Below are 27174 nucleotides of genomic sequence, written 5' to 3' on the forward strand. Positions count from 1 at the left end.
ACCGTATAGAGCAATAGGCACAACTAGGGAGTCAAATAATTTTTCTAATAGCTTGCATTGGTTATTTAGTCCAATTGTTTTTTTTATTTTAAAAAGTGCTTTTCTACCCTTTTCAACAAGCAATGAGCTGCACAGATTTAGATTTCCTGTGTGCTGCAGTGTCATGCCAAGGTAGCAGTATGATTTGACAGTTTCCAGGAATTCGTTATTATATTTAAAAAAATTATTATGGGTTTTTCCATTTGAGTTAAATATAATGACTTTTGATTTGTTTATGTTGACTTCTAGTTTCCAGCATTTACAAAAATCACTAAGAACATTTAAAGCTGTTTGTAGTCCCTTTTCAGAATTTGATAATAAAACTATATCATCTGCAAATAAAAGGGAATTTATTGTTGTATCTCCAATTACAATGGGATCTGTATTAGCATCTTGGAGACTTTTTACTAAATTATTTATGTAAAGATTAAATAATAACATGTTGATTAAGGTCAGGAACCTCAAATAACATTTTAAAACGATCTGATGTACAACACTTGAGATATAACGCTTCAAGTGCTCACTATTCTTAAATATCAATAAAACAAAAGTAAACAGATGATCCCGAAATTCATTAAATGATATATCAACAACACTAAAAAAAAATCCCCTTTCTTTTATTTTCGGTTTTAAATGAAACGTAATATGATATTCTTCTTTCTTAATACTTAAACTTATCAAAAGGTAATAAGTATAAAGAGCGGTACATAACCGGATCGTTTAAATAGGTTTTCTTTTTCTCAATACGTTTTCTATCATTCCTTCTACACTAAAATGCTTGGAGAGTTGTAGAATAGTTCATCTTATTATACATTTTGTTCAATAGTAATTTTTGTATATTTTAATAATTTTTACCTTAACAATTAAAGTGTTTTTTTTTTCATATTATCATTTGAAAAGGAGAGGTTTGCTATCTTATAGTTATAAAGGCCCCACAATGTGAAATGAATAACAAGTAAATGTTTTATTAGATAAATACTGGGAAAAAATACACACTATGACATACAATATGTTCACATATGGCATTTACACACACTGTCTTTATCAATCTTAAAAGAATAATAACGATTTTAAATTTTCGTTTATGATGACGTATCAGAAGTGTTCACAAATGATAATGTGATCCTATAAAAACAATTATGGACATACAAATGGCAGATATCGTTGGTATAACCGTTATTCATATATAACCAATAATTCTTTTCAACGGTTAAAACTTGTATTACAAATATATATATGTATTGTGGAAGTATGTTCACAAATGTAGAATTTCATCTACCGTGTATTAACGATATTATATGCTTATATTGTGACTTTTAATTTTGTAGATTTTGCATGGGATACGAAAACTGCTCCTACAGAATTATGAGGAAGAACGTCTGAAATTTTACGGCCACAATCACGAATAGAATGCCCGATATGATATGTTGGCGACATGCTACGTGGTCTTTTGGGATATCAGATGGATTGTCTGTACTGTTTATCTACATGTTTTGATCTTGGCAATTGTGACAACTTAGGTGTTTGTTTATTAGCATGGTGGGTATGTTTGTTTATTTTGAAAATGGCGCTTGTCTGTCGACGCACATGAAGTTCTTGCGATTCTCTCAAGTTTGAATGTTGCTTGTGAGGCTTTTTCATTTGCATTTATCCCAATGTGTATACCTGTTTTATGTATATGTGTGTACCTTATATTGTGACACATTCTAAATAACGTGTTGTATTCAGAATAGACATTTAAACAGGATACTTGATATTTTTCAATAGAATACTGACAGACCATGCAAATGATATTTGAACTAAAACTTGAAGTCTTGAATTTAACATTGACCTAAATAAGAATTGTAAAATTGTAGTATAACAATTTGAGGTAAACTGATATTTAAACTTTTAAAAAAGAATTTAAGTATCGTTTTCAGTATTTTGTATTGAAGTAAATCTTGAATGAATGCATACGGAACGATGTGAAACTTCATTGTTTATAATTCAAACGAAGGAGTAATCACTTTATATATTGAAAACAGATAATGTTCTACTTTGTGGAAAATAAATGAATTTTCTTTTTTTAGGTAGATTGATGGTATACCGCCATCTTGGATTGCACAATCACAGTACAAAATCGGTTAGTTATTTGCCCAAATCTGTAAATTTGCAGACAAATTTTGGATTTGATGGTTAGACTTTTAAATTATAGAAAAAAAACTAGGTGATATATTGTATTATTCAAAATATTTAAACAAATATCATTATTTTTTGTTTTTAGATTTTTTTTCAAATGAGCCATTCAAGGAGAGATAACTCTTTTAGTATAAAATGTATACTGGACTAATAGGGATTTCTTCTATTTTTACTTGTAGCAAGAAAACAAGTTCGGTGACACCAATTTTTCTTTTTATTTTCTTAAAACATATAATAAAATCTATCTTCTCAAAATTTATTTCAAAAATCTATTTCATAGAAAAAAAAATATGCACACAAATGGGTTTTTTCATGAACAATCTAACTAAATTTAGGCAATTTGCAACGAGTCATAGCATGAAAAATAGCACGGTGACCAATAATTCTTATTATATTTTTGAAAACAGCATAGTAAAATCTTCATTTTGGCAAATAATAAGAAAATGCTGTCTCATAAAGTCTATACTTATGATCTACCTTTAATGTGTTTAAAGTACAAAACTCAAAATCAGAAAAACAAACTATTTTATTTTCGTTTGTTTCCTATTTATGCCATCGGACTCGTGTTGGTTTGTTTTTCTACATTGGCTAGAGGTATAAGGTGAGGGTTGAGATCTCCAAAAAACATGTTTAAACCCGCCGCATTTTTGCGCCTGTCCCAAGTCTGAATCTGAATCAAGGGACTTACGGTTACTCTTGAACGGTACAGGTGAAAATCGTCTATATTGAACTTGACCTCCACGTTGTCATACATGTAAGTATTAACATATAAAATTTGAAAACTAATGGTTGGACGGTTCATAAGTTATTGCACCGAAACTGATGGAAGCCGTCTGGTAGATTATCTAAAATCAGAACCCAGTTTAACTTACGTTTATAAAAAGGATTAAACTGACAATGATCACGTTTATTAAACTAAAAATGCTTACCTGAAACTATTTCATCCAGAGTTGAATACGACCACGATAAGGAAATAAATGCTGTGTGATATATTATAAGTTATTGACATGAAAGTATATAGTGTATGTTGTGCAATATCTACCGATATTCATCATTGTAGTGAAATATTATCCGCTATAACTTTCCATTTAACACAACAGATTCCGCATTTAAACCTAAAAATATATTTTGAATTTGATGTGGACAAACCCCAATGATTATAATATGAATGTTGTGTCATACCTTTAAAATAACTGGTTGTTCTGTATTTCAATTTTAAATTTGATACCTGATATTTGACAAATGGAAACTGACAGACTACAGATTTTATTTGAACAAACGTTTGAAGTCAAGTATTTATTATTGACATAAATCAGAAAATGCATTATAATTTCGGTTCTACATTTAAACCTTAATCTTCTAAATCTGAACATTTTAGTTTTTTTTTCATAGAAGAATATGTAGGTCGCACATCTAAATTAATCTAAAATATTGAAATCACATGTACGCGAACGAAACGTTTAAATCTTTTTCCTTAATATATATGTGTTTGTATTTTATTGAGAAATAATGAACATTAATTTAACCATTTTAGCATAGTCCTCTATTAAATCATGTCGTACATGCCTTCCTCCAGCGTTTATTTCATATGTCGATTTTACACCACCACCCCTGTTTAACAGTTGCACCCTTGTTGTTAACGTAATATCATTAATATAACCTTTAAATATATATTCGTATTATAATCGGTTATTCTTTATCTTTCATGCACATAAATAGATAGGTACGTTGATATGAGTATGCATAAATATTTATTTATGTAAACCGTGTAGAGACTATTTGATAGTCTAGTTCACGGTATTTCTATTCCGTAATCCCAATGAATTCATAGTATTACGGACGGAACCAACATTAAATTTCATTTTACAAATAGGTACGAACATTGTGGACAAAGTAATTTAAAGAAGATCATTATCAAGATTCATTAAACCAGCTAGAAAATAAACATGATTTGTACACACATCGAAGAGTTTCATGATTAATTTCAGTTGATAGTTCACTTAAAATCATTTGAAAAGACGTATGAATACCAAAGGAATCGGTATTTGGTGGATTTAAAAACAATATTATTAGTTACATAGTGTGCAAGTGACCTAGTACGGTATATATGGGGTCTGTAAATTCCATATGGGGTGAGAGCGAAGCTCGAATCCCCATATCGAATTTACTGACCCCATATATATCGTATTACGTCACTAGCACACTATGTAACGAATTTTATCTTACTAACTATCTTAGCATGTGAAATTTAGACTTGTGACCTATCAAAATGAGCAAGTCTTCGATACTGTTAGCATTAAGAAACAAGCTACTTCCATTGATCCTACAAAAATAGATGCCAACAATAACAACTTGTTGGGTTTAAATGCGTTTTATGAATTTATTTACATCTTAATCATCAATATTTTCGTCTGTTGAAACCTTTAAGATTTTGTTCTCAGTACAGTTTTGTTTTTATAAAGGGAGGTAACACCACTACTAACCGTGTATGAAATAAGCCCCGCCTCCCTTTTACCTAATATGGAATATAAAGGGACATAACACCACTACAAAACGTGTATGAAATAAGCCCCGCCTCCTTACTAACCTAATATCAAATATACACGGTCTCCACGAGGACGCTTTTAACCAATCATATTCCTAGAAATGTATAGGAGGTAAGATAAAAATATATATACAAGTCTCTAAGAATGTAACTTTAACACACTAATGAGTGATATAAAATTAGTTGTTTTATTTTATATATTATTCACGCAATATTACGCTAAACAAATTAGCTTCATCGGGCTTGTGCATCTATCTAGGTGAAATCGGATGCATGACAAAAAATATCTTTGTAACTTAAGCTACACAAAATTTGTGTAAAAAGTTTAACAACTTTTACACAAATTTTGTCATGCATCCGATTTCATTTAGATAGATGCACACGCCCGATGAGTATCCTTTACTATAGATAATTTAGCTGATCTGTAAAAATAACATCTGCATGCCTTATATATCATGTACTGTAGTACGACGCTAGATTAAAATGACGTGGAAAGGTAACACCCGGCCACCGAAAGCTTCATTTTGTTATGAAGCCCAGGGGGTCGTGTGGTCTAGCGCACCGGTTATAGTGCAGGCAATTTGGTGTCACGATATCTCAGTAGCATGGGTTCGAGTCCCGGCGAGGGAAGAACCAAAAATTTGCAAAAGCAAAGTAACAAATCTAACATTGCTGGGTTGATGTTTAGACGAGGTTCATATACATAATGTTCTTAGCCTTGTATCACCATCACTTCTGGTGATCCGATGGATAAATCTGTTGTAGAGTTGTCACTGACTCAGACGTACTTATAAATATAATTATTTTCTGTGACTGTATCTTACATTAATTTGTAGGATCCTTTAATATAGATAATTTAGCTGATCTTTAAAAATAACATCTTCATGCCTTATATATCATGTACTGTAGTACGACGATAGATTAAAACTGACGTGGAAAGGTAACACCCGGCCACCGAAAGCTTCATTTTTATGAAGTCCAGGTGATCTTGTGGTCTAGAGGGACGGCTACAGTGCAGGCGATTTGGTGTCACGATATCTCAGTAGCATGGGTTCGAATCACGGCGAGGGAAGGACCAAGATTTTGCGAAAGCAAATTTACAGATCTAACATTGTTGGGTTGATGTTTAGACGAGTTGTATATATATAATGGCAACAGTTAGTTGTTAGAAAATAATAAATCGATGAGAGAAAAAAAATCCGGGTTACAAACTAAAACTGAGGTAAACACACCAACTATAAGAGAATAACAACGAAACAACAGAAACACTGAAGTGTAACCCCAAAAAAAAAACGACAATGCAACACACACAGATAAGATAACAACTGCCATTTTCCTGACTTGTTATAGAACATTTTAAGAAAAAAAAAAATGGTGGGTTCAACCTGGCTTTGCGGCTAGCCAAACATCTCGCTTTGTTGCAATGTTAAATATCACATTACAATGACAACATTACTTGACAGGACTACAGTACAAATAAATTCAAGAACATTCAGGACAAAGAGATAAAACAATACAACAGGACATGCTATTAGTTATCAAAGGTACCAGGCTTATCAATTTAATACACCATACGTTCGTTTCGTCTACATAAGACTCAACATTGACGCTCAGATAAAAATAGTAAAGAAAGCCACACAAGTACAACGTTGAAAAGCATTGATGACCCAAAGTTCTAAAAAGTAGTGCCAAATACGGCTAAAATAATAAAAGCCTGGGATAAAAATCCTTAGTATTTAGAATAATTCTTACTTTTGCAAACAGTAAATTTATAAAAATGACCATATCATTTATCAAATCAGGTACAATCCAGGGTATTTCTAAAGTTCCTATTTTGTTTATTTTCCATACATCTAATAATGCACACTCTGTAAATCACCTTTTTAACAATATCTGCTATTGAAATTTCAGTATTTATTTAGACAATTCCTTCGAGGTCATACTAATTTTTAAAACAATGTACATCATTTGAAATAGATGCTGTCAAATTTGTAAAACTGAAGTCAAATGTATACCTTTTCTCCTTTGAATTATCAAATAGACATTTAACACCGCTTTCTAACTAAGGAAGTTTACACGTTTCTTTTTAATTGATATTTTAACAGTTTCACGATTATATTTATATTTCGAAAAATTTATCATATGAACACACTGATACATGTTTTTGTTAATAATATATACATCTTTACGAAATCTTGAGATGAAATTAATCATCTAAAACACTCTTTTTTAACTTGATATCCATTTAAAACAACTGAACTACGTCGATGTTCGTCGTATAATTTTATACGATGATTTTGATGAATATCTTTACATTATACAGTGAAGAAAAACTAATAAAAATATGAAATCAAATGTTTTAAAAACCATCTCTTATGCGAGATGGTAAGTTGTAAAAATACAATAGGTAAAGCTAACGTTACACTTCAATATTTTAACATTCTCATATATTCTATATGTAAATAATCACCCAGTATGAATGAACACACGAGCGTTACTGATGAGTCTTTTTTTAGACGGAACGCGCGTCTGGCGTAATTATAAAATTTTGATCCTGGTATCTATGATGAGTTTATTTGAGGTTGATAATTATAAGCAAACATTGATGAAAACTAATTACAGGCTAGTAGGTTTTTTTCTTACCATTGTTTTGTGTAATTTTTGTTGATAAATAAGAATAAGATTAAAATTCCTTCATGTAAATTTGACGTTATGTTAATGAGCCTTTTTTATGTCTTTTTTTGTCATGTAACTCATCTGATGTTCAGCACTTATACACCGATGCTTTCAAAACTGTGTGGCTTTAGTGTTCCAAGTAAAGGATTATCAAGAAAGGATATTGAACGCGCGGAATCTATCCAGTGTTTGTTTTTTTATATTCCTTTTCTGTCCGTAATCATAAAACTTGCACTGCATAACCCGATAAATATCCGATATTCCATTAACGTTTACTATAAATATTGATTATAAACATTGGTCTTACAAACAGTTTCGATATGAATATATATCAAGTTGAGTGCAGAAAATTTACAAAGGAATTGTTTATGAAGACACACAACTTGTCGACAATGGAACATTCGTCCTCTGATTGGGTCAATTGAAAACTTTTAAACATATCTCGTTCTTTATTTCCATTCAAACTATTATAGATAAGTGCACTTTTGTTCTCTCTGATTTTTGATTCGACGATGGACGTCTTTCCAATAGTGTATTTACACAATGATATTATAATCTAAGTAAGATATTTTATTAATAAATATACGAAAGTAAATATTTATGATTTTAATGTGAAAAAACATACATGCGAGTGAAACTGTTATATTTCCAATTCATATCAGTTGATTGATTGACGAAAACAAAACCTCTGTCAATTATTACAGAAAATGTTGATTTAACTTGATTTAGTTTTTGGTCCGTTCCTTTCAAATAACTCAATTTTTGGTTTGCACGTTCTAAAAGATAATTCAGAGACACATTTGTAACATTACATCGTGTTTTCTCCATAAGAATGGATATATATGTCTGAATGTCTCAAAGAGAAAGGATTCGATTGTTTAAAAATCAAAGATTGTCCAAAATATCGATGAAATTAAAACAGCTTTTGACTAAACAGCTTTTGACTAGATCGGTGAGAGATTTCTAATGTAAAAGGATAAAAACAATATTTTGTAGTATGTGCCATTTTTTTTTTAAAGGGTTAGAAGATATGAGAAAAAAACTCCAAGATAAATTACTGTCATTTCCTGACTTTAGTGTATCATCCGAATGTCTTCGTGTAATTTCAAAGACAATATCTACATATAAATCAACATTGTTAAAATCTTCAGACGAATCCTAATTTCAGTTTTTGCCATATAATGATGACTTTTACCATTGGGAGTTGTTTTTGCAGCTGAAAACTATTATAGATATATACAATTAAAACAGCCAAAACTATCAGCAAAACGAGATCTTTGCATAAGGATTATGATCTAGTTTCTTAATTCATTCTCCTTTTTTGAGTAGTTGCTCTTCGATGGCGGTTTTAACACATTTTGAATGTCTGCCTCTAATTTTGGAAATTATTAAAGATTGCTTGTCACTTTACATAGCAAAACTTTAAAAGATCTGTATGTAGGTCAAAATTTGTCGAATTTGTTAGTAGAATCTTCAAAGATGTGATTCCCCTTAAATGACAATTTGTTGTGAATCTTTTTGTGGGTTTCCCAAAAAATAAATAAAAAAGAGATTTTCATTGAGTTATAAACCAGCGAGAATGTTACAGAAACTGATTTCGAACAATTTTATGTCTCAGCGTCATTGATTCAAAGTAGGTTCAACTTCAACATATATTGATCCATAATCAAAGATCAAATGCATACTTACTATTTTTATTAACACCATGTTGTGTTTACTTGAAAAGCCAAAACAATAATGTGTTTATTGTATATTGTAGATTTTATATCACAGTGTGATATGAGGGTCTTGGTTGGGTTCTTAATTTCTGTTTTATTTAATTTTTTATGTCATTCTTTCTTTATTTTTTTACCATTATTCTCTATTCTTTATATTTAAGCATCTCATTAACCATACTCTTTGTTTCATTGGTCCCTTAATATCTATTCTAAATATTTTTGTCCCTGATTTTCAGTTATGTAAACCTCTATCATCATGGTACATGTATCGGCAACTAAGGATAAACAAGCTTAATTGTATCTTAAAAGAGGAGCAAAAGATACCAGAGGGACAGTCGAACTCGTAGGTTGAAAATAAACTGACTAAGCCATGGCTAAAAAAAAAAAATAACAGAAGCTTAATTATAACTATCAACATAATCTCACTAGTATAAAGTTGTTTCTTGGGTGCACACATATACTTTTTCAATCTAAAATATACTTAAAAAGTTGATGAAAAACAAAGAAAATCACGAAATTTAACAAAATATGGTAACTTGTTTTATGTCCAAAATTATTTTGTTTTTCTGAATACCTTCTACCTTAGATATTGTACAGTAATTTAAAAATATGTATGATAACTTTTAAATTTGCAAACATTTTTGGGCCAAAAAAGAAGCCTAGGGACAGGAGTTTGGAGAAATAAAATAGGGGATGAGACACTTTGCCAAAAAAAAGGCAGGATGACTTATAAAAGATCTATTTACATGCATGTAAAAAAGGGGAGGATAAACTAATGAACTAGACAGCACTAGTACACATGTTTGTTTTGGGGCTAGCTGAAGCACGCCTCCTGGTGTGGGATTTTTTCATTATGTTGAAGACCCATTAGTTGCCTTCTGCTGGTTTCTGCTCTTCTGGTAGCCAGGTTGCTGTCTTTTTTACACATTCCCCATTTCCATTCTCTATTTTAGTACAAAAAAGGCAGGACCGAAAAGAGTGAAAATTACATAACAACTAATAGAATGCAGGACAAAATTTTTCATCCTAGACCCCCATAGAAACCAATTGATTACTAAGTTCCCTTATCTATACCTTTTGGAGACAGAGGGTGGATAATGGGTTATTTTTGTGCGACATGATTGCCGTGTTTTTATTTTACTTTCTATCTGTTTTAACTTTTTAATTTGACGTTCTGTCCTACAAGACTGGTGCCTCGTGCAACATATTCTGCTTATTTAATTTTATGTGCATCTTGATTTTCAAATGCTTATTTTGCATGCTCAGTATTGTTCAAATAAAATTCAAACGCTTTTTCAAAAAATTGGCAGGGATCGTCAAGAAATACTTTTTTAAAAGCTGTAAACCATAAATGTGTATACTAAATCGGGAATATCAAGTCAAACGTAAAGTTAATACAAGAAGGCGCAGCAACTCAGTCAGCAGTGGCGGATCCAGAATTTTTCATAAGGGGGGGCCCTCGCCAGTCATGCTTCAGTGATTCCCTATATAATCAACCAAATTTTTCCCACGAAAGTCAGAAAAAGGTTCAAACCAAAGCATTTATTTTTCATGCAACGTTCATGACAGAAAACGTTCAACATAAACATATGTCTAATTTTACATTTATTCCGTGCAAAAAACCACCACTCTTACCACCAACTGTTCACTTAGTGACCTATCCTTATCCCCCCCCCCCCCAAAAAAAAAAAAGAAAAAAAAAAGGAACAAAACAAAAAACCTAGCTCTTTAAACGTAAATTATACTCTCACACTTGTTTTAACTAAATGTTTACCACATAGGACCATATTGAAATAATTTCAACAACAGGCTACCGCCGTACTGTCAAGTTTTCATTCAGAAAAGCTCTGCGTTTTCAAGTTCAAGGTCACAACAAGTTTGTCTTACCTGAACAGGTTCCCTGATTGCATTTGGATAACCGACGTTCTTCTATCGCGCTGCTGATGGGGTCTTGAGAAATAAAAAGTTTCAAGCATGTCTGGACTGTTAGTAGTAGAAGTTGAACTTTATCAATTTAAAGGTAAGGGTGTTTGTTTGTACAAATTAAATGATTCAGATGCTTAATCATGTGTAAAAATCGGTGTCAGGAATCTTAAGTTGTTATGAAATTGTAATACACAGAAACGAATGCGGCATACGGAGGCTCAATGAGTTAAAGTCAGTCCCATAGGTCTTCAGAAGACTTGACGTCTTCTTCCACCAAAAATTAAAGAAATTGTATGCAATAATTGTATGTATTGTAAATATAAAATAAATGTCTTCAACTTTTATTATTTAGTACTTATTACTAGTCCCATCGTACATTACTGTCTGTTTTTCATGTATCAATAACGCAATGTAACCGTAGCCTCAATAATTATTGTTACATTCGTAATAAATCGGTTCCTTACCCAACTTTGCATTCCGGCAATTAGTCTCCAATGTAACAATAATATTTTTATTATTGTTACATTTCCATGTAACCGTAGCCAGTGCCTACCACTTTTACCAAGGTGGAAATTAATGATCCTTAAATTTTTGTTTGTTAGTGATGTTTGGACAAAAATCTTTTCATACATGAGATAGAATTAAATTATACATCAAATGCATAAACGTTAGTAGAAAAAATCGCAACGCAAAGATCATAATATATGTAAAATAGAATTCCGGTTCGGCAAATTTCCGGCAAATTCCGGTTCGGGTCCGGGTTCGGGTTACCACTTTTACCGACCACCTTCGGTAAAGTTCGGAGATTACAGATGAAATATATAAGTAAAATTTAAATCGGACAGTCATTTAGCAATTGAAAAAAATATATATAAATCACAAACACAAATACACCAAACGAATTGATAACAACTGTCATATTCTTGATTTGGTACCAGCATTTCATATGTGGAAAATGGTAAATTTAACCTGGTTGTATTACTAGCTAAGCCTCTCACTTGTATACGAGAGTCATATAGAATTCCATTTTATCAACAACAATTTTTTAGCAAAACAAACAGACATGATAGATAAAACACAAAAGCACAATATATCGTACATCAGTTGATAAACAACAAGTAACAAAACACTACATTTCAAGACCCCCAAGAGTGACAGAGGATTGGAGAGATGGTATTCATTGGTAGATACCTCCACGAAAACCATAGTCAAAGTGGAGCGTCCGTTTTGCTGTGCGGGATGCACAAGTACGTATCCACGTCCAGTCAGAATTGGGACGTTAAATTAGATACCTCGTGTACAGAGAATTCCGTGCTCTTTGTACGTTAATAACCCTTGTAACAATTTTTTGAGGGGTCAACAGATGGCATGTGGCAAAGATAAATTTCCGTCTCTGTCCAATCTGCTATTCCCGTACGTGGCAGTCGAAATGTCTTCGACCTTCATCCAGGACGGCCTCTGATGCAAAACTTACATGTACATGTACCTTCTGTATCTATTTTTTTTTTTTTAACTTTTTGTCGTCATGAACATATATATAATAAAAAGAAAATGTGGTACGAGTGTCAATGAGACAACTCTTCAGAAGAGACCAAAATGCACAGAAACTAACACTTATACGTACGGTCTTTAACAGTGAGCTATGTCCATACCGCTATTAAAGGCCCCGAAAGACAAATGTAGCACAATTCAACAAGTCAACTGATGGCCTTATTTAGGTACACAAAAAATAAATAACGATAGGCAAATATGTAACAGCAACAAACGACATCCACTGGATTGCAGGCTCATAATTGTGGTTAGGCCTAGGTATATACAGAATATGGCGATGTTAAACATGTTAGCTGGCGTCAAACCCTCCCTTAACCTGGGACAGTGGTGTAACTGTACAACATAAGAGCAGGCTAAAAAATCAGTTTGAAAGGCTCAACTCATCAGGTGGATACAAATAAAAATAAATTTTACACAAAGTGAACGTGGAAGGGTCCTTGTACATCTCGAAAACAAACAGACACTAAATAGTAAATACAGATCAGGGAGTAAAGTACTGAAAGCTAGCTAAAAGCTATTAAAGACTAATAAATAATCATGCATCTAAGACTAAGTTATTATTTATAACACATCCAACATCCGAAGGATTTAGTGTGAAGATCATAAACAGTTGAATTTTGCTAATGTTGTTATAACTTTGTGGGCATATATTTTTATCTCGATGATTTAATATGTTTTGACGAATTTAGGACAGTTTTATTTCCGAAAAAAATGATCGTTCGAAATATTAAATCGAAGATAATGAATGAAGCAGAAACAACGCAACTCAACAGATATCCTTCTCTAAACGTCTATTACAGTTACAGATATCTGTCTATACAGTTACCCATATCTTCGCGATTTTTTGAAATGATAATTTCTCCATTTAGCGGTTGAACTACGAAAAGAAGCTTTGTATTTCAGTTTCAAACTTAGTTATACTTTAAATAAGACACGAAATACCTAAGAATAATACAGATCATCATTCAAAAAGTTTACGACATCACCATATTTCCAGACTTTTTTTGTATTATAGCACATCCCGATATAATAACAGAATTCAACAAGGTGTTATTGGTAAAGTCAGACGAACCTGCATTGCTTTCATATGACACTACTTTTAACATTGGGGACTTCTACCTGTCTGTTTTGGTCTTCAAACATGTTCTGTTTCAAGGCGGAGTAACAATTCCAGCAGCCTTCCTTATACATGATAGAAAATGTGCTGATGTACCGGTTTTGGAAGAGACTTGTTTAACTTGTACCTAATATAAAGAGAGACACAGTTGTTATTGTGACTGACAGAGAAAAATCCTTAAACACCGCCATAAAGACACACGTGCCTCAAGCAAAGCTTTTGCACTGCTGGAACCACATTCGTCGAGATGTCAAACAGTGGCTACGAACACATGATGGCAAGACAGACGACATATCAATTTACCCAGCAGATGTAAAAGCTTTAATGCAAACAGACAACCTCACAGCGTTTGAAAGTTTGTACAATACACTTTCCCAAAAATGGAGCAAACCCTTTGACGACTATTTCAATGATGACCTTAGAGATGAGCTACTAGAATCAAGTGTACGTTGGATTTTAGAAGCAGTAAATGTATATGATCCGTACTCCGGAGTGACAAATAACATTGTCGAGGGAATTAACACAGTCATCAAGAGACTAAACGACGGGAAAGAACTTACAATAGACAGTGCCGTATTAAGCTTTCATCATCTACAAGTTTACTATTGTCACGAACTACTGAGAGGATTATGTGGGACTGGCAACTATTACATAAAACAGAGACATATGTCTGCAACAGTAGATCCTTCTGATGTAGAAATTCCAAAAGACGTTTGTGATCCCAATGAAATCGTCAGTCGGGTAAAAGCTGAGTTGACAAAAGGGGAACCAGATGATGTTACATTTCAACAAAAAGCTGTAAATGTCAACCTAGCAAACAAGGAAACAACCATACCTTGTTCACAGCGATCTCTCGCTGTTAATTGTGTTCGACAAAAGAAGGTCTACCATGTGCCGGAAGCCGGTTCGTTCGTCGTAGAAGGGTCAAATGGAAATAAATACAGCGTACAACTGTATCCCAAAGAAACATGTTCTTGTCCATCTTTAGCCACATGTTACCACATTTTGCCTCTCCCGCAGATAGTCATAAAAACATTTGTGATCCTGATGAAATTGATATTCCAGATTCTCCACTTCCACAGCCGTTCACGTCTTCAGCAGAAATTCCTAAAGACATTTGTGACCACTATGATTCCAATATTATTGATTCTCCACTTCCAAAGCTGTCAGGCTCTTCACGGAGAAAAGAAACCCCGCTTACGACAAATGGTTGTGATCCGACGATTAGAGCTCCCATTACCGCACGATTGTGGCTTCAACTAACTGATAGCATTTCGTTAACTTTCACCGATAAAAGAGACATAAAATGTGATAGAAAACTGTCTTGCAATATAATTAACTTTGCACAAAACCTACTGAAAAAGCAGTTTCCAAATGTTAACGGATTTCAGTATACTGGCTACGCACCCGTTCTATCAAAAAACGGTCAATGGACATATTCTCTACATATGATACCCCAGGTAGCACCATCAGTGCAGATTCACCATACAGGGCACGACCATTGGGTGGTCTCTGTTCAAGACAAGAATGGGACGGTTTATGTTATTGACAGCATGAATCCCCGCAAAAAGGTATCAGCATCAACACAGATCCAGATGACAAAAATATACCACACTAATGGGGAAATTATACCCGTCAAACTGTCAACAGTGCAACAACAGACACACAGCGTTGACTGTTGGGTTTTTGCTATAGCATATGCCACAGAATTCTGCTACAACAACTATACTGGAGGGAAAGATTTGACTTTCAATGTTAATGAAATGAGAGACCACTTGGTTCATTGTCTTATGAAACAACAGCTTCTGCCATTCCCCAGACAGAAAAACAGAAAGTCCCTAAAATTACGGACAAACACCAGCATCATTGTAAATATTGAAAAAGACTAGTGCTAAATGTGATTTGCCAAACCTGTTTGACAATATGGTCTGCTGTTCCCAGTGCAGCTGTTGGTTTCACTACGGGTGTGTCAAAGACACAACAAAAGATAGCTTTTCTGGTGACTGTTCATTCTTTTGCAATAACTGTAGACATGTTAGTGGATTATCTATATAAATTGTGATAGTTGTTTTTGTTACTGTTATAATGATATATTAAATACAAATAATGTCATTATTTCTTATTGTAATTATTACATCTTAAGATTAACATATGACCACCAATGATCAGAGATGAGTTACGCAATACATATAAGATGTACCGTATGCATGCTTTATTAAATCAACAGCCCAATATAAAACGACAAATATTTAGAAGTCAGTAGATGGTCTTCAAAAATATACAAGCCTCTGCGTGGTACAAACACAAAACAAAACTCAAACCAAGGCTTATGTATGTGCCTGTCCCAAGTCAGGAGCCTGTGAATTCAGTGGTTGTCGTTTGTTTATGTGTTACATATTTGTTTTTCATTCTTTTTTTTACATAAATAAGGCCGTTAGTTTTCTCGTTTGAATTGTTCTACATTGTCTTATCGGGGCCTTTTATAGCTGACTATGCGGTATGGGCTTTGTTCATTGTTGAAGGCCGTACGGTGACCTATAGTTGTTAATGTCTGTGTCATTTTGGTCTTTTGTGGATAGTTGTCTGATTGGCAATCATACCACATCTTCTTTTTTATATTATGATTTAAACGGCATTTCCGGTTTTCATCTACACAAAACCCATCAGTGTCTCTCGAAGCTGAGTAGATTATTGCATGTAACATACTGATTTTTTTTAAACACGACACATCTGATTATAGTAATAAGAAAATATGGTATGAGTGCCAATGAGACATCTCTCCGATCAAGTCACTGTGTGTAAAAAGTAAGCAAGTATAGGTCAAAATACGGTTTACAACAAGGAGCTTTGTCTAACACCGATCAGCAAGCTATGAAGGACCCCTTATGGCTAGCATAAAACATATAAAAACAGGTAAATAGGTCTGATCTATAAACCGAAAACAACGAGAAAAACTTTAAACACCAACAACAAACGAAAACCACTGAATAACAGGTGCCTGACTTGGAACAGGTGCAAGTAAATGCAGTATTAAACATTCAAATGTTTAAATGTTTAATATTGTTCAAACAGAAAAACGTGTCTGATCTATAAACAAAAAATGAGAAAAACTTTGAACACCAACAACAAACGAAAACCACTGAACAACAGATAGGTGACTGACTTGGAACAGGCGCAAGTGAACGCAGTATTAAACATTTAAATGTTTAATATTGTTCAAACAGGAAAACGTGTCTGATCTATAAACAAAAAATGAGAAAAACTTTGAACACCAACAACAAACGAAAATCACTTAACAACATGTTCCTCCCTTGGGACAGGCGCAAGTAAATGCAGTATATATTAGATGTTTAAATGTTTAATTTTGGTCAAACGACAAACAGGTCTGATCTATAAACCAAAAACAACGAGAAAAACTTTGAACACCAACAACAAACGAAAATCACTGAACAACAGGTTCCTGACTTGGAACAGGCGCAAGTAAATTTTAAAATGTTAATGTTAACATGTCAATTGAAATGGATTCACTCAAACAAATAAACATATAAACAAAAACAAAATATGCATTGAAAAAAAAGTTGATCTATAACACAGAGTGAATATGATTCTATTAATGTAATATAAGACCATAAAATAAAATCGTTTAGTAGATTTTTCAAAGTTAAGGTTTTTTTCGGGCTGTTTTGGGGTAGTGAGAAGGAGCGTTGTTATGCCCGATAGTTGAAAAATTTCCTTTAAAAAGTTACAAGATGTATACGCTCAGATGTATCAATTCACATCAACCTGACATTTACAAATGAACAATACAAATTAGTTCAAGGTAATTTGAACTCTTGGCCTGACATGAAAGACTTAGTCATTCCTTATATATAGACTATCAGAGAACAGTTCCACCATAAAAAAAAGACCCAAGGACATATCAAACCTTCAAAACAGACATTTACACTTGTTCTACCAAATTTAGTTGTCCCATTGTTCAAAATAAGAGTCTATTTATATATAGAATATAATAGAACAGTATAGAGTAGAATATTTTCCACCCAAATTACAGGGCCATAAATGCCATTAAAGATACAACTGATTTACATTATTGGTAACAACAACAATAATAGTCACATATAAATATATATTTAGTAAATAAGCATTGGTCAGAACAAAAGCCAAAAACCACATAAACATATTGTGAATAAAAGAACAAGAGTGTACGCGCTGAAATGTCTCGCCTTCCTCACTATTCATTGATATTACTAGAACACACCCGTGATATCGCGGGTCTGTGGCTGAATTAAAGAATATAATTATGCGTAAGCCTTATTTTAGTATTGGTATTGTCATCTGATAAAGTCATGCCGATTATAAGATGCACAGTTTTCTCTGCTTTCAACATCTTTCTGTTCGAACCCGTCGACCTGGAACTTATCAATTATTGGTATTATTAATTTTATTTGGAAAACAACAGTCCCTGGAAAGGAGTATTTTTTAATCAACAGCATTGTCCTTAACGAGTTATAATTAAAGTTGAATTCTTTGATTCGCTGTTTTACGTCATTCCGGCTAACAAATTGAAAACTGTACATGCTGTACCTATGTACACGCCTTATTTTAAGTCCAGAATTATATTATTCGTAGTGTCATCTTAGAAAGTCATACTGATAAAAATACTACAATCGGGAACAATGTGACAATGATTGAATTTAGTAGTGTCAACCCTGTGATTACGACCCGTGTATATAGCAAAATCCTAAATACAGCGTTTGGTGGTGCGCCTGTCAGATGCGGAACGTACAGATAAGGTAATAGGTAACAGGTGAATATACTATTGGTATCGGTATCGGATTCGACCCGGAACTTCTTAATTATTGGCAATATTAATTATGTGGGAAACAAAGGGGTCTGGAGTGGTGTAATTTTTAATCAACAGCATTGTACTATATTAGTTAGATATAAAGTTGAATTCTTTGATTCATCGTTTTTACGTGATGACGGCTGATAAATTGGACCTCGTAATTTTAGTATTATAGTAATTTTAGTATTATAGATGTTGATAATCCTAAATATAAAGCTTTATTACAACTGTCACACAAACTTAACATTAACCAAGAAAATTAAAAATTGACCAATGAACCATGAAAATGAGGTCAAGGTCAGATGAACATTGCCAGGCAGGCATATACAGCTTACAATTCTTCCATACAACAAATATAGTTGATCTATTGCTTATAGTTTAAGAAAAACTTACCAAAACCAAAGACTTAACACTGAGCAATGAACCGTGAAAATGAGGTCAAAGGCAATGAACCGTGAAAATGAGGTCAAAGTCAAATAGAACCTGCGTGACTGATGTAGATCATAAAATATTTCCATACACCAAATATAGTTGACCTATTGCTTATAGTACATGTATTAGAAAAAATGACCAAAACTCAAAAACTTAACTTTGATCACTGCACCATGAAAATGAGGTCAAGGTCAGATGACACAAGCCAGTTTGACATGTACACTTTACAGTGCTTCCAAACACCGAATATACTAGACCTATTGCGTATAGTATCTGAGATATGGACTTGATCACCTAAATAAAGAATTCCTTTTACTTATAATAAGAGAGAATTTAACGTTACAAAAAATCTTTACTTTTTTCAAGTAGTCACTGAACCATGAAAATGAGGTCAAGGACATTGGACACGTGACTGACAGAATCTTCGTAACATGAGGCATCCATATACAAAGCCATATACGAAGGATGAAGCATCCAGGTCTTCCAACTTCTAAAATATAAAGCGTTTAAGAAGTTAGCTAACGCCGCCGCCGGACCACGATCCCTATGTCGAGCTTTCTGCGACTTTTGTCACAGACTCGACAATAATTACATAATATGCATTCATTCTCAAAACATTTACTTGACTTAGTCTCAATATTCCAACCTGATCTCCTTAATTCAAAACAGTAACAAATATAACAGCTCAGTTTTTCCAGAAGAGTTACATTTTCTTTTGTCAAGAGCCATAAAAATTCAGAAGATTTATTTAAATTTTTAAATCACAGCTTATATAATCATAAGATAGCCTCGATTTGCATGCTTATACTTTCCGTTAGGGACAACACCAAACTGAGATCGATGTAGGATAAGAAAGTAAAATAAAATAGTTTAGGGGTGGAAAGCTTTCCGTTATGAATTTCTTTAAACTTTTTTTCTTATATTGTTATTTCCAATAATTCCAGTAATTCATAATTATACACAATATACAATTCGGCTGAATATTTATCATAAATATTTATTTATTAATTTACTTATTTATTTATTTCTTTATTTATTTATTTATTTATTTATTTATTTATTTATTTATTTATTTATTGATTTGTTTGTTTTTTTGTTTGTTTGTTTATTTATTATGTTTGTTTGTTTATTTAATTTATTTACTTATTTATTTATTTATTTATTTAATTGTTTGTTTGTTTGATTATATATTTAAAAGTTTAATTGTTTGTCTTTTTGTTATTTTTACTGTTTTTTTCGGACAATAGTCCTATTACCACCGACGTTGTTAAAATTTTTCAAGAGTCCGGGTTTATACCAAAGTCCATCCGGAATCCGATACAGTTTTATTCCGTCATTTTACCTGCGCATTCTATTAAAAAAAAAACGAGTTGGAACGATTTAATAAGAAAATTGCCAGAAGGCAACGAAAGAGTCATTGCTATCTCTGTTCAAACCAAGGATCGACAAGTTTGTATTATCAACTCATACCTACCAACTTTAAATACAAACTCAGTAATAAAATATAGGGAACATTTAGATATTATCAAATTTCTTATACAAAAGTATTGCTATATGGATTTCATAATCTGTGGGGACCTAAACGGAACCTTACTCAATTCAAGGCATAATCAACATGATAGAATATTAAAAGAGTTTGTCAAAGACTATAATCTACATCAACTAGATGATGATGATCACCTTCACTCTTTCTTTCATCATAATGGAAAATCTACATCTAAAATAGACTACATCCTGTCATCAAATAGCAACCTTATCCACTCTATTCAAACTTTCTCACAAGATGCAATAAATTTATCAGCCCATGTACCAGTCAAGGCTCTTTTAACACTTCAAGCCGACAAACAAAAACAAAAAAAATCATCAAATTTCAGCAACGAAGTACTGCATAAAACAGAATGGGAAAAGTGTGTACCAGCTATTTACAGTGAAGCAGTAAAAAAATCATTAGATCAAAATAAAAATCGAAAAGTAACAACAGAAGACCAAACAAATAATCTAATAGATGCAATTAAACAAGCTGCAAGGAAAACAATTCCGACAAAAACTTTGAAAATCCGCGGCCCAAGACTAAAAGTTTCACAACATGCAAAAAAGTTGCTTACGATTAGCAAACAGAAACACAGGATATGGGACCTTCATGGGAGAAAGAGAGGTGAGGACACTTGTTTTTTGGAACTGAAGGAAGCAAAAAGAAACGTAAGAAAAAGACTACGGCAAGAAAGAGCAACTGAATGTAAAGAATTTTATAAAAAACTGGAAAGTGAACCCAGCTCTAAAAATTTCTTCAGATTAATACGCAGAAATACAAACAGCACTAAAGAACTTGCTACAACCATACTATATGATGATCATGATCTCACTGATCCTGAAGAACAAAGAGAGGCAATGGCAAAATATTTTCAAAATTTAGCAACACCTAAGGACGATCCTGATTTTGATGAAAAATTTCTAAATAACTGCCAATTCCGCTGTGAAATTATAAAAGAAATCTGTACCTTATCTGATTCTAGTTCAGACAAATTCAACCCCACCGAAATTTCTGAGGCAATATCAAATCTGAACAATGGAAAGGCATGCGATGAATATGGGCTATCTGCTGAACACTTCAAATCTGCTGAAGAGGTTGTTGTTCCGTATCTCGTTTCTCTATTTAACCAAATATTGGCTGAGAAAAAGGTACCAATCCAATTTAAAACCGGTATTCTTAATGCAGTATGTAAGAAAAATAAAGATGACAAAATTCTTGATAACTACAGAGGCATCACCGTATCATCAATTATAGGAAAAATTTTTGAACATGTTATCCTTCAGAGAGTGCTTCTGAAATTAGATAAACAATCAGAGTTACAATTTGGCTTCACAAGTGGCCTCTCACCAGCAATGGCAGCACTGCTAGTCTCTGAATCGGAACTTATATCAAAAAAACAAAAATCTAAATTAATTTTCGGACTTCTGGATTCACAAAAGGCATTTGATGTTGTTCATCATGATATTCTTCTCGACAAGTTATTTGACCAAAATATTGATCCAGATATTTGGGAAATCATTTTTGATATGTACAACAACCTTACCTCTAAAGTTAAATGGAAAAACGGATTTAGTAACAGCTTCCCTGTACGGCAAGGAGTCCGCCAAGGAGGAATTCTATCCACCCATTTGTACAAACTGTACATTAACGACCTACTTACAGAACTTGAAGAGAATGGTATGGGCCAGTACATCGGCACAAACTTTACGGGATGTCCAACCTGTGCAGATGACATTATACTACTGTCATCAACTGAAGAAGAAATGCAATCTATGCTAGATACATCTAAAAGATACTCAGACAAACATAGATACAAGATCCATCCAACCAAAAGCGTTACAATTAATAAGTATAGTAACTCAAAAACAACGAAGAGTGAAGTTCAATTCAAACTCGATGATAAAAACATGCCATCAGCTAAACAAGGTACACATTTGGGTATCATCAGAGCAATTAAGGACCAAAATAAAACAAACATCCAGGACAGAATAAGCTTAGCCAGAAGAACAGCTTACTCTCTTATGAACGTTGGAGTACATGGTACTAATGGACTAAACCCTAAAACTTCCTATATGATATATAGAGTATACGTTCTACCAAGACTACTTTACAGCCTGGAAGTTCTGCCACTCAATAATGGGGACATTAAGTTGCTAAGAGATTTCCATGTGAATTTTTTGAGACAAATACAAGCTCTTCCTTCACGTACAGCAATTTCAGCAGTATACTTACTCGTGGGTGCTCTCCCCATAGAGGCAGAAATTCACAAAAGAGTTCTTAGCCTCTTCCACTCCATCTTTTCATCTAACAACGAGAATCTAAAAAAGGCTCTAGAGAGGCAATATGTTCTGCAAACACATGAATTAACCTTCCTTAACAGAGTAGCAGATATTTTATACATGTATAATCTTCCTCCATGGACTGATCTGAAAGATCAATTACCATCAAAGTTATCATGGAAATGCAAGGCAAAAGAAGCGATAAACAGCTACTGGAAAGTGAATCTTCAAAGGGACGCCAATAGCAAAACAACACTAAAATTTCTCTGCATCCCTAATTTAGACATAGGAAAACCTCATTCTATCTGGAACAGTCTACCACCAAACATTGGCGAACTCAGGAAAGCAACAATAAAAGCAAGGTTATGCACAGGGACATATATATTTCAATCGCAGAAAGCTCGTTTCTCAAATATGAATCTTGATGCAACTTGCCCAATCTGTCAACTGGAAGAAGAAGATATCATCCATTTTCTCACTCGCTGTCCCGTTCTGGAAGGTATACGCAGAGAATCTCTTGGTGTTATCAAAAGAATTACCATCAATAAAATTGGGCTAGGCAACTGGAATTCTAACTTTCACGAGAGAACTTGTATTGCCCAACTAATCTTGGATTGTCAGCAACTGGCTCTAAACAATATTCTCCCTCTGGATGACCTTTTTCTTAATTCAATAGAAGAACTAAGCAGGAACCTATGTTATAGACTCCATCTAAAGAGAGTATCCTTTCTTAATATCTAGTTCCCATAAGGTCAGTGTGGTTGTACCGCGCTATACCTTAATCAGCTATCTTCAATTTCACGAAATGAAATATGGCTTATTCTCTGGACAATCTAAGGAATAATCATTAATGATTTTTCGACAGTACAACTAGGTCAGTGTGGTTGTTCCGCGCTAAACCTTAATTACATCAATCTTATACACCGAATTTTAAATCTTCATTAGGTTAATATGGCTGTCCCGCGCTATGCCTTCATTTGCTGTCTTAAACTCCGTAGTATGAAACATTGCTTATCTTTAATGTAAAGTCATCGCCAAGCCTTTTGTACAGAACAACTAGGTCAGTGTGGGTGTTCCGCGCTAAACCTATCAATCCTGTATGTAAAATTAAATGCTGAGAAAATCCATGAAATAGTAGAATAACTGGTCAGTGTGGTTGTGCCGCGCTATACCTATAAAGGGAATAAATATGCATGTTTAGCTTTAATACCCAGTAGCTACACACACATATATATATAACAGATAGTTATACATGTTATAATGGCTATGCATAATTAGATCGCTTAGGACATATGAGCTTATATGCATGATTTTATTGATTTTATATCGCCTAGTAGTACACATAGACAGATGTAGTAGCTGTAGCAGGCAGAAATCTGAAAACTATTTATTTTTATATTTTCTTTTTACCTTTTAGTAACACTGTTTTAGTGAATGTAAAGATTTTTTACTATAATGTATGTCCTGTAAATAATATTCAAAACTTTCTTAAAACTCTATTAATAACCTTTTAATTGTGACACATTTTTAATGTACATAGAAGTTATTATTATTATTATTATTTCAGGGATTTAACTGTATATATTTTTTATAATGTTATTTTTAAATAGTTATGTTTTCACTGAATAATTAATTATTATAAGGGTTTAACCAACCTTAATTTAGTAAGGTTGGTGTACTCCAACTATTGGAGGAAGTTATAGAGGAAAGAAGAAGTTGTCTCCCTTTCGGGTTCGGTTTTCCACCTATTCGCTTAGAAATGAAATAAATCGTTTTATTATACTTCACGTTAAAATGCCATATTTTGATTGGCTAATACGAGGGTGTCATTTTACTCTATCACATAGCTGAGAGGGTGACAATTTTTTTGAATGTTACCCTCTCGTCTTAACCAATCAAAAATCGACAATTTAAAGGACAATGGATTGAATTTACATCAAGTAGTTGAATACAATGCTTAAGTTTTACGTTTTGGATCAAATTTTATTATTTAACTGTCAAAATAAAAAAAAAAAACATCTTGTTGTTTATTTCTAACACTCGTAACGTTGTTATGTACGTGACGTCATAGAAAATCCTTTTGAAATAAAATTAATCTGAAAAAGACAAAAATGGTAGGACGTTCAGTATAATAAATTAAATGACACATAGCTTAGAGGGTGATAGAGCAGATTGGTACCCCTTGAAAAAGCATTGTCAACCTTGGCTTCGCCGCGGTTGACAATGTTTTCTCGGGGTACCAATCTGCTCTATCACCCTCTCAGCTATGTGTTATTTATATAATGTTTTATACAGCTTGGAAAAAATCTTTGTGTTTTTAATATGAAAGACGATTTTCTTCAAACGAAGTCTGAGTGTCCATTCAAGAATTCATATAATACAGAGATATAAAGAAAAATAGGTTGCCGAGTTCGGGTTACCACTTTGGCACTGGCTACGGTTACATGGAAATGTAACAATAATAAAAATATTATTGTTACATTGGAGACTAATTGCCGGAATGCAAAGTTGGGTAAGGAACCGATTAATTACGAATGTAACAATAATTATTGAGGCTACGGTTACATTGCGTTATTGTTACATGAAAAAACAGACAGTAATGTACGATGGGACTAGTAATAAGTACTAAATAATAAAAGTTGAAGACATTTATTTTATATTTATAATATATACAATTGTTACATACAATTTCTTTAATTTTTTATTTACAATGAAAGTTTCTACATACTACGTACTAGTAGGTTATTATAAGATCGTATGGATAAGAGCACATAAAATATAGCAAATAAGTTGAAATATAGAAGAAAATTTAACCCTCTAACAAATAGACGTGTGTTGTTCCATACAAAACGGTCTACTTAAGATTCCAGAAATAGGCGAATGATATAAGGTACTCTGTGGAAATCTTGCATAAAACTAATGGTGCCTAATGGTATGCAGTTCTTTTAACTAATACCGAAAGGAATAGGTTAATGATCAGAACGTACAAATTGTGAAGTTCAAACATACGAAACGTTTATCTTCAATAAATATTTTAGAGTCACGCCTAATTTGAAACTAGGGGAAGGGGTATTCCGGTAACTTTGTGGTGAACTATACAAAAATTTCAGCAAACAATTTTACATTTGTTTTTTTCATTACAAATTTTATTTTTTACACTATTAGTTATTACTTTATAATATGGTACAAAAATCAACCAAAAAAATTGGATATGTAGAAACTGTCATTGTAAACAAGGATTTGTATAACTATACAAATCCTTGTTGTAAATAAATCAAAGAGCTGATAGCTCTGAGGTGGAAGAAGGTGAATAAAAGGTAACTTGAATTACCACAAAAGCAGCCCCACTTACCAAGGCTGCTTTGATCCATTATCGTTATGATGTATTTTTTTTTTCTTCAAACAAGAAAAGGTCACAAGTACATGGATTTCCCATCCGTACAATCATTTTCTATGTTCAGTGGACTGTGAAAATTAGGTAAAATCTTTAAATTGGCAGTAAAATTAAGAAGATCATATCATAAGGAACACATGTGCACTAAGTTTCAAGTTGATTGGATTTCAACTTCATCAAAAACTACCTCGACCATAAACTTTATAACCAGAAGCAGGACGAACGGACAGACCAGAAAACATAATGCCCATAAATGGAGCATAAAAATAGTAAGGCTTGATACATACCCGCCAACTTTTGAAAGTTCCCATAGGGGTTTTTAGTGCACAACAACAATTTTAAGGTTACAATTTTAAGCAAAGTATTTTGCACGATCTGGATTGTCTAGAAAAAGTGTCATATTTGTATGATGAACTTACATGCCTTTTTCTTAAGTCTGTTTGCATGATTCTAGTTATTAAATCGGTAGAAGAGATGAAGCTAGCAGATCAGTGTTTATTTTCTTGCGTAAGAATATTAGATGTTTGTTGAAATTTCCAATTTTGAATTATGCACACAAAGATGGACCTTTAACAGGTTGGGAACAACACTCCAAATGAGGGGTAACCTTATTGGAAGAACATTACAACCCACTGTAAAAAATTAGCACATTTTTATTCATATTATTTGATGAAACTTTCCCCTAAGAACTTTGCATCTATTAAGTACTAAATGGTCAAAATATGTCAAAAGAATTTTCTGTTGTTTCTAAACTTATATCTTCTTTATTGACTTGACCCCTCATTTAGAAAAGTTGTTCCAAATATAAGAATTTTCCCACTTTTGAGTTTAATAAAAATCTTAAAAGGCACTGGCTACGGTTACATGGAAATGAAACAATAATAACCAGGTGCTCCGCAGGGCGCAGCTTTATACGACCGCAGAGGTCGAACCCTGAACAGT

The sequence above is a fragment of the Mytilus galloprovincialis genome, chromosome 13 (assembly GCF_965363235.1).
Source record: "Mytilus galloprovincialis chromosome 13, xbMytGall1.hap1.1, whole genome shotgun sequence".
NCBI lineage: Eukaryota > Metazoa > Mollusca > Bivalvia > Mytilida > Mytilidae > Mytilus > Mytilus galloprovincialis.